This window comes from Schistocerca nitens, chromosome 3 (genome assembly GCF_023898315.1).
Source record: "Schistocerca nitens isolate TAMUIC-IGC-003100 chromosome 3, iqSchNite1.1, whole genome shotgun sequence".
NCBI lineage: Eukaryota > Metazoa > Arthropoda > Insecta > Orthoptera > Acrididae > Schistocerca > Schistocerca nitens.
In genome coordinates this window covers 187,553,090-187,564,919 of record NC_064616.1, presented here as the reverse complement: position 1 = coordinate 187,564,919, position 11,830 = coordinate 187,553,090, and positions in this window count along the sequence as shown.

The following is an 11,830-nucleotide window of genomic DNA, read 5'->3' as shown; positions in this document are numbered from 1 at the left end:
TGGCAGCAAGAGAGGGGAAGAAAACCAATGTGCACTCCGTGTGGATACCGGGGGGAGTCATTCCAGATGTGGAGAGGGTCCTTCCGGATGCCATGAAGGGTACAGGGTGCACCCATCTGCAGGTGGTCGCTCATGTCGGCACCAATGATGTGTGTCGCTATGGATCGGAGGAAATCCTCTCTGGCTTTCGGCGGCTATCTGATTTGGAGAAGACTGCCAGTCTCGCTAGCGGGATGAAAGCAGAGCTCACCATCTGCAGCATCGTCGACAGGACTGACTGCGGACCTTTGGTACAGAGCCGAGTGGAGGGTCTGAATCAGAGGCTGAGACGGTTCTGCGACCGTGTGGGCTGCAGATTCCTCGACTTGAGCCATAGGGTGGTGGGGTTTCGGGTTCCGCTGGATAGGTCAGGAGTCCACTACACGCAGCAAGCGGCTACACGGGTAGCAGGGGTTGTGTGGCGTGGACTGGGCGATTTCTTAGGTTAGATGGCCTCGGGCAAGTACAGAAAGGGCAGCAGCCTCAAAGGGCGCAGGGCAAAGTCAGGACATGCGGGGACCAAGCAGCAATCGGTATTGTAATTGTAAACTGTCGAAGCTGCGTTGGTAAAGTACCGGAACTTCAAGTGCTGATAGAAAGCACCGAAGCTGAAATCGTTATAGGTACAGAAAGCTGGCTGAAACCAGAGATAAATGCTGCCGAAATTTTTACAAAGGCACAGACGGTGTTTAGAAAGGATAGATTGCATGCAACCGATGGTGGCGTGTTTGTCGCTGTTAGTAGTAGTTTATCCTGTAGTGAAGTAGAAGTGGATAGTTCCTGTGAATTATTATGGGTGGAGGTTACACTCAACAACCGAGCTAGGTTAATAGTTGGCTCCTTTTACCGACCTCCCGACTCAGCAGCATTAGTGGCAGAAGAACTGAGAGAAAATTTGGAATGCATTTCACATAAATTTTCTCAGCATTTTATAGTCTTAGGTGGAGATTTCAATTTACCAGATATAGACTGGGACACTCAGATGTTTAGGATGGGTGGTAGGGACAGAGCATCAAGTGACATTATACTGAGTGCACTATCCGAAAATTACCTCGAGCAATTAAACAGAGAACCGACTCGTGGAGATAACATCTTGGACCTACTGATAACAAACAGACCCGAACTTTTTGACTCTGTAAGTGCAGAACAGGGAATCAGTGATCATAAGGCCGTTGCAGCATCCCTGAATATGGAAGTTAATAGGAATATAAAAAAAGGGAGGAAGGTTTGTCTGTTTAGCAAGAGTAATAGAAGGCAGATTTCAGACTACCTAACAGATCAAAACGAAAATTTCTGTTCCGACACTGACAATGTTGAGTGTTTATGGAAAAAGTTCAAGGCAATCGTAAAATGCGTTTTAGACAGGTACGTGCCGAGTAAAACTGTGAGGGACGGGAAAAACCCACCGTGGTTCATCAACAAATTTAGGAAACTACTGCGAAAGCAAAGAGAGCTTCACTCCAAGTGTAAACGAGTCAAAACCTCTCAGACAAACAGAAGCTAAACGATGTCAAAGTTAGCGTAAGGAGGGCTATGCGTGAAGCGTTCAGTGAATTCGAAAGTAAAATTCTATGTACCGACTTGACAGAAAATCCTAGGAAGTTCTGGTCTTACGTTAAATCAGTAAGTGGCTCGAAACAGCCTATCGAGACACTCCGGGATGATGATGGCATTGAAACAGAGGATGACACGCGTAAAGCTGAAATACTAAACACCTTTTTCCAAAGCTGTTTCACAGAGGAAGACCGCACTGCAGTTCCTTCTCTAAATCCTCGCACAAACGAAAAAATGGCTGACATCGAAATAAGTGTCCAAGGAATAGAAAAGCAACTGGAATCACTGAATAGAGGAAAGTCCACTGGACCTGACGGGATACCAATTCGATTCTACACAGAGTACGCGAAAGAACTTGCCCCCCTTCTAACAACCGTGTACCGCAAGTCTCTAGAGGAACGGAGGGTTCCAAATGATTGGAAAAGAGCACAGGTAGTCCCAGTCTTGAAGAAGGGTCGTCGAGCAGATGCGCAAAACTATAGACCTATATCCCTGACGTCGATCTGTTGTAGAATTTTAGAACATGTTTTTTGCTCGAGTATCATGTCGTTTTTGGAAACCCAGAATCTACTATGTAGGAATCAACATGGATTCCGGAAACAGCGATCGTGTGAGACCCAACTCGCGTTATTTGTTCATGAGACCCAGAAAATATTAGATACAGGCTCCCAGGTAGATGCTATTTTTCTTGACTTCCGGAAGGCGTTCGATACAGTTCCGCACTGTCGCCTGATAAACAAAGTAAGAGCCTACGGAATATCAGACCAGCTGTGTGGCTGGATTGAAGAGTTTTTAGCAAACAGAACACAGCATGTTGTTATCAATGGAGAGACGTCTACAGACGTTAAGGTAACCTCTGGCGTGCCGCAGGGGAGTGTTATGGGACCATTGCTTTTCACAATATATATAAATGACCTAGTAGATAGTGTCGGAAGTTGCATGCGGCTTTTCGCAGATGATGCTGTAGTATACAGAGAAGTTGCAGCATTAGAAAATTGTAGCGAAATGCAGGAAGATCTGCAGCGGATAGGCACTTGGTGCAGGGAGTGGCAACTGACCCTTAACATAGACAAATGTAATGTATTGCGAATACATAGAAAGAAGGATCCTTTATTGTATGATTATACGATAGCGGAACAAACACTGGTAGCATTTACTTCTGTAAAACATCTGGGAGTATGCGTGCGGAACGATCTGGAGTGGAATGATCATATAAAATTAATTGTTGGTAAGGTGGGTACCAGGTTGAGATTCATTGGGAGAGTCCTTAGAAAATGTAGTCCATCAACAAAGGAGGTGGCTTACAAAACACTCGTTCGACCTATACCTGAGTATTGCTCATCAGTGTGGGATCCGTACCAGATCGGGTTGACGGAGGAGATAGAAAAGATCCAAAGAAGAGCGGCGCGTTTCGTCACAGGGTTATTTGGTAGCCATGATAGCGTTACGGAGACGTTTAGCAAACTCAAGTGGCAGACTCTGCAAGAGAGGCGCTCTGCATCGCGGTGTAGCTTGCTGTCCAGGTTTCGAGAGGGTGCGTTTCTGGATGAGGTATCGAATATATTGCTTCCCCCTACTTATGCCTCCCGAGGAGATCGCGAATGTAAAATTAGATAGATTCGAGCGCGCACGGAGGCTTTCAGACAGTCGTTCTTCCCGCGAACCATATTCGACTGGAACAGAGAAGGGAGGTAATGTCAGTGGCACATAAAGTGCCCTCCGCCACACACCGTTGGGTGGCTTGCAGAGTATGAATGTAGATGTAGATGTAGAAGTAGGAGATGGATAGAGACAGGGGATGAGGAGGAGATGGATAGAGAGATAGGGGGTGGAGAGCCGATGGACAGAGAGGGGGGTGGAGGGGGAGGAGATGGGACAGAGAAAGGGGGTAGGAGGGGATGGACTAATAGAAGATTGGAACAAATACACACCAGGGCAACGTTAGGTTCTCTGCAAGTATATTATAAACTCAATTTGTATGCGAATGGAATAGGAAATTTGTGAGGGTGCACTGAATTATCAGTATAATTGCCCATCAGGATAATATAAAATTATGTTGTTGTTGTGGTCTTCAGTCCTGAGACTGGTTTGATGCAGCTCTCCATGCTACTCTATCCTGTGCAAGCCTCCTCATCTCCCAGTACCCACCGCAACCTACATCCTTCTGAATCTGCTTAGTGTATTCATCTCTTGGTCTCCCTCTGCGATTTTTAACCTCCACGCTGCCCTGCAATACTAAATTTGTGATCCCTTGATGCCTCAGAACATGTCCTACCAACCGATCCCTTCTTCTAGTCAAGTTGTGCCACAAACTTCTCTTCTCCCCAATCCTATTCAATACTTCCTCATTAGTTATGTGATCTACCCATCTAATCTTCAGCATTCTTCTGTAGCACCACATTTCAAAAGCTTATATTCTCTTCTTGTCCAAACTATTTATCGTCCATGTTTCACTTCCATACATGGCTACACTCCATACAAATACTTTCAGAAATGACTTCCTCACACTTAAATCCATACTCGATGTTAACAAATTTCTCTTCTTCAGAAATGCTTTCCTTGCCATTGCCAGTCTACATTTTATATCCTCTCTACTTCGACCATTATCAGTTATTTTACTCCCCAAATAGCAAAACTCCTTTACTACTTTAAGTGTCTCATTTCCTAATCTAATTCCCTCAGCATCACCCGACTTAATTCGACTACATTCCATTATCCTCGTTTTGCTTTTGTTGATGTTCATCTTATATCCTCCTTTCAAGACACTATCCATTCCGTCCAACTGCTCTTCCAAGTCCTTTGCTGTCTCTGATACAATTACAATGTCATCGGCGAACCTCAAAGTTTTTATTTCTTCTCCATGGATTTTAATACCTACTCCGAATTATATGAAACTTAATTTGATTCCTAAGACACATCGTCATTCTGAAGTATGCTTCCCATGTCACAAGCCTACTGAATAAAAGACACAATCTTAGCTGGAAGTGACAGGCTTTGCATGATATTGATAGCTGTAGCAGGTAGAAACTTTGACAGCTAAAGAAATACATATTTTCAAAATGGTGAGGTATTGTTTTTGCCTATTGTAAAGCTGGCAACAATGATGCAGTTAGATCGTTCATTGCATCTCAACTGTGTTGTTTTTAAGCATGAAAGGAAAATAAAGAAACATTACACAAAGTTTTATGTTTGTTATTTATAAAGTTAAAAAAGACCTAAGACAGAGAAATGGAGCCATTTCTAATAAACACAGGTAGATCTAAGTCTCTGTTTCTTTTCCTTAGAGTTTATCTCGTCTAGTACAGGGTCTACTTTTTCAGAATTGGGCTTTTGTTTCTGGCACAACAGTCGTCAAAGTAACCTTAGACAGGGAGATTGTGTGCACCATCAGTCTGCGAATCGTGTAAATTTTGTTGTGTGTGATATCGTGTCTGAACTGTTTGTGTATCGCATTCTCTGAGACAAAATTTGGGGACCAGTGTAGCATTTGAATAAACGAGCGTGGGAAACCGCCAATAGGCCGCACCCAGGCTGACTGGTTTACCAGCTCACGGTCATTAATCCGCCATACGGATTCAACCCGGGTCTGCCTCACCAATCTGTCTCGCAAGCGAGCGCGGTGTGCATTACTCTCTACAAACACGTCAGACGTAAGTAGGTTGCAGTAAGTGCACAAAATTCACTAGCGAAATGCTGCTAGCGGAAAATGCAAGTTTACTGATACCATTTTAAAGCAGTATATGCTACAGAGGCGTTCAATAAGCAATGGAACACATTTTTCTCGACCAGATTTGGTAGAAAATATACGGAATTTGTTGTGGGACATCGTGGAATATTCGCGCCTCAGCCCTTATAGTTTCATGAAGTTCCGATAAGTGTCTTGGAGGAGGAGGAGGGGGGGGGGTTGGGTTGTTTGGGGGAAGAGACCAAACAGCGAGGTCATCGGTCTCATCCGATTAGGGAAGGATGGGGAAGGAAGTCGGCTGTGCCCTTTCAAAGGAACCATCCCGGCATTTGCCTGGAGCGATTTAGGGAAATGACGGAAAACCTAAATCAGGATGGCCGGACGCGGGACCGATAAGTGTCTTCAAAATGACATCTGTAATGGAAGTGCGTTCCAAGCAGAGAGCTGTCATTGAGTTTCTTTTGACGCAAAACCAGAACCTTGCAGGTATGCATAGGCGCTTGCTGAATGTCTACAGAGACCTGACGGTGAACAAAACCGTAGGGAGTCGTTGGTCGAGGCGTCTGTCATCGTCGCAACAAGGTTGCGCAAACCTGTCCAATTTCTCGCGTGGCGGTCAGCCACACAGCTGTGATGCCTGTAGTGTTGGAACGTGCGGACACTCTCATTCGAGGCGATCGATGGATCACAATGAAACGCCTTGCTGCACTATTGGAAGTCTCTGCTGATAGTGCTCACACACTCGTCAACCAGCTGGGGTACTCAAAGGCCCGCTGGGCTCTCACCGTTCCCCAGAAGACCTCACAGAGCTACAGAGGACCACCTGCGCGGAATTGCTTGCGCGTTACGAGGCTGATCGTGACACTTGTTTGTCGAACATCGCCACAAAACTTCACAGACTGTTCTTTCGCATTCACCCTACACCTCGGATGTCGCACCTTCCGAAAATGGTTCAAATGGATCTGAGCACTATGGGACTTAATTTCTGAGGTCATCAGTCCCCTAGAACTTAGAGCTACTTCAACCTAACTAACCTAAGGGCAGCACACACATCCATGCCCGAGGTAGGATTCGAACCTGCGACCGTAGCGGTCGCGCGGTTCCAGACTTTAGTGCCTAGAACCGCTCGGCCACTCCGGCCGGCGCGCACATTCCAACTTCCATCTCTTTGACACAATGAAGGATACACTCCACAGGAAGTAGAATTCGATCAGAAAGCTTCAAAACTGCTCTTCTCATAGAAACAGAAAAGGAAATCACATCCTGAGAATGCATCAAAATACATTCTGTTGTACATCACCAGCTACCATCGCCAATATCTGGCGAAATAATGCGTTACGTCTGGTTTGCTGCCAGACTGTGCGACGAGAGAGACCCTTTTTATAAACGTAAGCCAAGTTTGTGTTTCTATAAAAACTTTAAATCAATCATGTAACTGTAAAAATGCGGCATTTATAACTTGTGCAAAGATGCCTACAAAATTACTGCTTCCCCTGTTTTACGATGGATACCAACTTAGAACGTGTAATAAACAGTTAGCTGTAAAATAGTATAAGTATCTAACTTTGTATACGGAGTTATCGTGTACGTCTTATAATCTCTTCTGGACATTTATTTAAAATCCTAACTTTCCTTTGCCTTTTCTTCTCATGCCTTATACGAAAATATCAATAAACACAATATATTGGCCGGCCGGGGTGTCCGAGCGATTCTAGGCGCTACAGTCTGGAACCGCGCGATCACTGCGGTCGCAGGTTCTAATCCTGCCTCGGGCATGGAGGTGTGTGATGTCCTTAGGTTAGTTAGGTTAAAGAAGTTCTAAGTTCTAGGGGACTGATGACCTCAGAAGTTAAGTCCCATAGGGCTCAGAGCCATTTGAACCATTTTTGAACAATATATTGAGCATTATTTGGGTTTGTATGCAGTGTAAGTAACACAAAAATTGAAAATGAAAGCAGTTTCAATATGGGGACTCGATCCCACGACCGTCCTGTTACCGTTCAGTACCATTTTCGCTGCGTCAGCTGCTGCTTAGTATATATGTTAACAGAAATGGCTCATGCCTCGACCAGCCAGCGCCAAAAATGCTATTTTTTCTAAACCCTTGGCCATCTGGACCTCCCACTTTCGTCACTTTCATCTCGGTCCAGGTCCAATGAGGAGAAGGCGCGGTTCCCTTGTTTGAAAAGAAGTCGGGAGTCTATTCACAAAAAACAAACAGCGCAGTGACTATTTGGCATTAATGCAAAAATCACTTTTCTAAGTCACTCAAAGTCAGGTTAGTAATTATAATATTCCCATTAATACGTAACCGAGGCAGGTCACTAGTAACAATTTTTGGAACCTTTCACAGTAAGCATATCATTTATACAAGGATAATAACAATGATTTTTTAAAGATGTAATTCAAATTGTTCAGTTACCCAGTAATGAGAAGATAAAATAAGGAATTATCTCCAGAAGCTAAAAAACATAAATATACAATAGCTCATAGGGGAAACCTACACAACTCTCTCTCTCTCTCTCTCTCTCTCTCTCTCTCTCTCTCACTCCGAACAGGCCTCGGGAAGCCAAACGGTGTCGACCGACCGCCGTGTCATCCTTAGCCTAAAGGAGCATCGGATGCGGATTGGAAGTTGTGGGGTTAGCCAACACCGACTCAAAGGAAGGCCTCGGCGCTTGTTCGTGACGTCACGTCAGTTAGGCACGGCAAACGCCAGGTCTGTTGCAGGCAGAAACGCCTGGGCGTGCTCATCACTATAAATCTCTTATTTTTGGACAAAATGTTTGGTATTGTTTTGGATTCTGCAGTTTTAATTAGATGAAAGATTTTCTTACTATCGCAAAGATACAAATGAAGATCACAGTTCTGTATTACTGAATCCTGTCGAAACAAACGTAGATCAATATGAGAAGATGCTTTGCCTCATTGCAAGCTTCGGAAATTTTACATTCAAGTAACTATATTTACTTGATCCATTTTGTTATCGAAACTTACCCCAAACCCTTTACAATGACCTAGTTTCTTTTATTTATTTATTTTCGCTTGACAGCGTCACTGGAAATGTGAACTAATTTTCATGTGTAAATGTCCAACTGTTGCCAATCATTAGATTACAGTCGTTTTCAACGAAAGGAATTCTAAACAGGAAACAAAATAGGTTCATATATCGAAAATAAGCCGGCCGAAGTGGCCGTGCGGTTAAATGCGCTGCAGTCTGGAACCGCAAGACCGCTACGGTCGCAGGTTCGAATCCTGCCTCGGGCATGGATGTTTGTGATGTCCTTAGGTTAGTTAGGTTTAACTAGTTCTAAGTTCTAGGGGACTAATGACCTCAGCAGTTGAGTCCCATAGAGCTCAGAGCCATTTGAACCATTTTATCGAAAATACTGCTGAGCTTAAACTTTTTTAAACATGCACATTAGAAAAGATAAATATTCCCCTCTTGCAACTGAAAGGAGAAACTTTATAAGATAAAAAAATTATTTGATAAAACAAGTATCTCTCTTTTGCCTCTTCTTGTGTCCCCCACCCCCTCCCCCAACGTGTACAACCGCAAGATATTTCAAATGGTTCAAATGGCTCTGAGCACTATGGGACTCAACATCTCAGGTCATCAGTCCCCTAGAACTTAGAACTACTTAAACCTAACTAACCTAAGGACATCACACACACCCATGCCCGAGGCAGGATTCTAACCTGCGACTGTAGCAGTCACGCGGTTCCGGACTGAAGTGTCCAAGATATTTCATTAACATTCAGTGCTCCTCACCCCATAGTCCACCAAGATACCTAAAGAAGAGCACCAATATGTTCACAGTTTCTTGTAAAAGCAACCAGGTACAAACGTGACTTCCTCAGATTTACAAATTAGGTAAAGAAGCACGAATTCTGTTACTGCTGGACCATGAAGTTGTTTTTGTACGTCAATCCTTGAAACAGGTGGAAATTTAAGTTCAGAAGTACACTATTTGTTAAAAAGTGTAATGAATTGCACAATTAATTGATCGCAGAAATCTCTCAGAACAATGTGTGTCGGTCAACTACCGCCAATAGTTTCACATTTTCCTGTGTCAGAGAGGGAGACACCACCATTATGAGTATGCCTGCAACAGACCTGCGTTCGCCCTGCCTAGCTGACGTGACGTCACGAACAAGCGCCGAGGCCTTCCTTTGAGTCGGTGTTGGGTTAGCACACCGCTCTCCCGGCCGCTGTCAGGTTTTGTGACATGGAACAGCTATTTCTCAGTCAAGAAGCCCCTCAGAACTGCTGAGTGACATCCTGCTTACCAACAACGTACGACAGACCTGGACGGTCACCCACCCGAGTACTAGCCACGACCGACCGTGCTTAACTTCGGTGACCTGACGGGAACCGGTATATTCACCGCGGCAATACCGCTGGCAACGTACATAAGTAATCTATAAAAATATCGGTAGTCCAGTCGCATGGACTTTTTTTTCTTTTAATATTTCGACCATATGCCAACGGCCTTGCCGTCAGGTCACCGAAGTTGAGCACTGTCGGGCTTGGCTAGCACTTGGGTAGGTGACCGTCCGGTCTGCCGAGCACTGATGGCAAATGGGGTACACTCACCCCTTGTGAAGGCAGTTGAGGAACTACTTGATTGGAAAGTAGCGACTACGGTCACGAAAACTGACAACGACCGGGAGAGCGGTGTGCTGACCACATGCCGCCTCCAGTAACGCCTGTGAGTGGGGATGACACGGCGGTCGGTCGGTGCCACTGGACCTTCAAGTCCTGATCGGACGGAGTCATTTCGGCCATATACCTTTCTCCCATTTTCAGAGTGAAATGCCGGCTGCGGTGGTCTAGCGGTTCTAGGCGCTCAGTCCGGAACCGCGCGACTGCTACGGTCGCAGGTTCGAATCCTGCCTCGGGCATGGATGTGTGTGATGTCCTTAGGTTAGTTAGGTTTAAGTAGTTCTAAGTTCTAGGGGACTGATGACCACAGATGTTTAGTCCCATAGTGCTCAGAGCCATTTGAACCAGAGTGAAATGACAAACTAAAGCTACAGCACTCATTCCATCGCTTTAAACAACAGATTTACAAGTGCAAGGGACGATGATCGACGGCAAAGACTATGTACAAATTTAAAATGGCAGAACGAGTATTGTAGCCTCAGTCTGGAGAAGGGCGAAAGGTATATGGCCGAAATATTTGAAGAAGAAATGAAATTTATGCAGATGCACTCCCGAAATTTAATGGATCAGCTATTGTGCCGCGGAAACATGAAGATACACTGCCGTTTGTGAAAAGTGCAACACCGAGAAGGAATTACCCGAATAGCGTCACACTTGGTGGAAGTAGCGACAGGTGTGCAAGCAATACGTGATACGCTTTGCAGTGAGATGGGGTACACGTAGGCCGAGCAGAGCCCTCTCATGTCGATCCGATAGGGTCGGTGTTGGGCCTAGTGTAGTCGCCGGCCGGAGTGGCTGTGCGGTTCTAGGCGCTACAGTCTGGAACCGAGCGACCGCTACGGTCGCAGGTTCGAATGCTGCCTCGGACATGGATGTGTGTGATGCCCTTAGGTTAGTTAGGTTTAATTAGTTCTAAGTTCTAGGCGACTGATGACCTCAGAAGTTAAGTCGCATAGTGCTCAGAGCCATTTGAACCATTTGAAGCTAGTGTAGTCGGTACAGAGCTGTCACACAAGGTGGAAACAATACAGTGAGTGCCAGTACGCCTCGTCGTCGTCGTCAAAGGGAGCCATATCGGCATGTGAGCGAGTTCGAACGGGGTAGAATGACTGATTCAGAGTAATTACATGTCGTTTGATTTCTTACCCAGTTTATCTTTGTATCTATATTGCACTGAAAGTACCTGGAGAACAGTCCGCAGCTCGTGGTCGTGCGGTAGCGTCCTCGCTTCCCACGCCCGGGTTCCCGGGTTCGATTCCCGGCGGGGTCAGGGATTTTCTCTGCCTCGTGATGAGTGGGTGTTGTGTGATGTCCTTAGGTTAGTTAGGTTTAAGTAGTTCTAAGTTCTAGGGGACTGATGACCATAGATGTTAAGTCCCATAGTGCTCAAAGCCATTTGAACCATTTTGAACCTGGAGAACAGTGCAAATGTCGAGGGTATGTGCCGTTTGTCTTATCTGTAAACAGTCTCGCTCCACTCATTCGTGGAACTTGTTACTGAAAACGGTAGTACCCACTATAATGGTTCAAATGGCTCTGAGCACTATGGGACTTAACATCTGTGGTCATCAGTCCCCTAGAACTTACAACTACTTAAACCTAACTAACCTAAGGACATCACACACATCCATGCCCGAGGCAGGATTCGAACCTGCGACCGTAGCGGTCACGCGGTTCCAGACTGAAGTACCCACTATACTTTTCGCCCTTAAGCTTGCATTCAGTGCTGGTCGGTTTCGTTTCGGGTTTGCGTTTACGGCAATGTTAAAATTTACGTTAACATTGATACACCGCAGTATGGATAGGTTTAATGATACAGAGTTGACCGATGTGCACCTCGTGTATGGGTTCACTGAATGCAATCGAAGAGACGTACAACGGCGTAC